Below are 2,434 nucleotides of genomic sequence, written 5' to 3'. Positions count from 1 at the left end.
ATTAAAATGAGCCAAGGATCTTAACAGACACCTCAGCAAGAAGATATGTAGATGGCAAATAAGCATGTGAAGAAATGTTCAACATAAAATCTAGAGCATTAAAAGCTAAAATAGCAATGATGTTCTGGAGATATAGATCAGTAGTAGAACACTTGCCTAACATGTTGGTAGCTCTCAATTCTGTCCCCAGCACTGCAAAAACAAAACAAAATAAAACAAAACAATTTAAAATAGCAATGAGATAACATTGCATACCTATCAGAATGGCCCAAATCCAAAACACTGACAATACCAAAAGCTGGTGAGGTTGTAGAACAAGATGTTACTTCTTGTCTCTTGAGGGGAGATTTTCATCTTGGCTTCATTAAAAAAAACCCCACATCAATAAAAGAATTAGAGAGGTAAGTTCAGAAGGAGAAAGAAAATCATTTTATTGGAAAAGATAAAAGAAATATAGAACAAAGTCACTTAAATGGAAAAAGGAAGAGAGATAAAGAGATAGCTACCTTGTCGGAGTAAGGTAGGGAGTCCAGAGCCAGAACCTGGTGTGGGGGCTGTTCTCAGCCCCTTTCATTACATGGCAAGAAAGGGCCTGTCCCCCTTGAGAGTGGTCATAACTTGGTTGGCTATTCTGGGCCCTCAGACCCCAGATTTGGCCACTGCCCCTTCCATTGACCCCATGTGCATTCTTCGATAAGCTCTTCTTGGTCTCTGTGATGTCCAGGTGCTTATCTTTTTCTTTTTCTTTTTTTCAAAATCTATTTAAGTCTCTACGTTCTACTGACCATTATCTTTCCAGTATCCCCTGAATTAAAGTAAACAGACTCCAGGTTTATAATGCACAAAACCTTCACAGAGGTGGGAGTAGGATGGGGTGGGGAGAAGGGAACAGGGACCTGTTCATGCCACAGAGAACTAGGGTTCCCAATGGAGGGAAGAGAAGAAAGACAGTTTTTGTAAAAATGACAGTTTTATAAAAAGACAAGTAACATTCAGTCTAATAACACAGTTTCCTGTTCCTTTTTGATGGAAGCTAACACTGGGTGGTCAGGTTCCGTCACTTCGGGGTCCCCACTGCCTAGGAGGATGGACCGCCCCTCCTCTCGGGCAAAGACTTCCGCATTCTGGTTTTGCCATGAGTGTTTCACGACCTCGTTGGGAGTGGAGAATGTTTTGTCACACAGGTTGCACTTGTAGGTTTTGTTGGTCTGTACCAACATGTTGTCCATCTGACTGCCCTCCTCAAACGTACAGAGCTCCAGTGTCTGCTTGTCCACCATGGTGTACGTGTCAATGTTCTGGTTGAGGCATATGTGGCCGGCGGCCTGGTTGGCCCTGCAAAAGCTCTTGTCACAGTGCTGCATTTGAAAGGCTTGCCAGTGTGTATGTACATGTGCTCCCGCCAGTGGCTTTTCTGGATGAATTTGCGCCCGCAGATCGTGCACTCGTATTTCCGCCTCTTCACCTCCCTCTCCTGGTCCGCCTGCTCCAGGTTGTCAATGTCAGCAATGTCCGAGGGCGGTGGGGTCTCCGACTGCTGCTGCCCGTCGATGATGGGGGAATCCGAGATGTGGTGCAGCTCACTGTCACTGATCATCCCGGCTTCAGGCACTTCCATGGCGTCCTTGCCAAGGTCAGCGGCATTGCTGCAGAGAGACAGCGGCACGCGGCTCTTGCCCTGGGGGCCGGTGTGAAGGGCACACCCGTGTGGATCTGCAGGTGCTCTCACAGGCTGCTCCGCAGGGTGAAGCGCCGCCTGCACAGGCGGCAGGCATAGTACTTGGGGAAGCTCCCGTTCCTCTTCATGATGCTCGGCTTCACGTGAGCTATAGTGAGGGACGCAGGCTGCTCGTCGTCGGAGGAAGAGGCTTCCAGATTGGTCTCCTCTCCAGGAGGAGGGCCAGGGACGGGAGATAGCGAGGTGTGCAGGGGGTCTGAGGAAGGAATGTTTGTCCGGTTCATCCAGGTGCTTATCTTGTGAGATTTATGGCAGACTTACATCAAGCCCAAGTAAAAAGGTTACATGTGCATTTTAGTGTATTAATATGGTGAGAGAATAATAAAATATGTGTGCACGTGTGTGTGCTTGTGAGCGCGTGTCCAGGTGTCAGTGCGTATTTTATACAATGAGTTTTCTATAATACACCCCCCCACACTTTGTTTCTTTTTATGCTTTAATTAGAGGCGGAGGGAGGAGGAAATTTGCCCTGGCTGGAAGTGAGCCTAGGTCTTATCTGCTCACCCTGTTTGTTTTTATTAGCTGCTCTCTCTCTAGTAGGGATTTAACGCTTTATTTGCCAGAAACCTCACTGAGGCCCTTTAACTTTCCCTGCCTGTCTCCTAATTTTCCTTAAAATGAGAAACTCTCAGTCATTGCTGGTAGGAATACGAAATGATACAGACACTTTGGAGATGGTTTGGCAGTTTCTTACAA

At 46.9% G+C, this 2,434-nt stretch overlaps 1 pseudogene; it reads right to left on the bottom strand.

The window, feature by feature from the left end:
• Positions 1-956: 956 nt before the first annotated feature.
• LOC104854481 lies at positions 957-1,962 on the bottom strand (annotated as a pseudogene).
• Between the last annotated feature and the right edge of the window lie 472 nt (positions 1,963-2,434).

The sequence above is a fragment of the Fukomys damarensis genome, unplaced genomic scaffold (genome assembly GCF_012274545.1).
Source record: "Fukomys damarensis isolate Sample0158 unplaced genomic scaffold, DMR_v1.0_HiC HiC_scaffold_39, whole genome shotgun sequence".
NCBI lineage: Eukaryota > Metazoa > Chordata > Mammalia > Rodentia > Bathyergidae > Fukomys > Fukomys damarensis.
The sequence above is the reverse complement of the archived record's forward strand: the minus strand, read 5'-3'. Positions and strand labels throughout refer to the sequence as shown.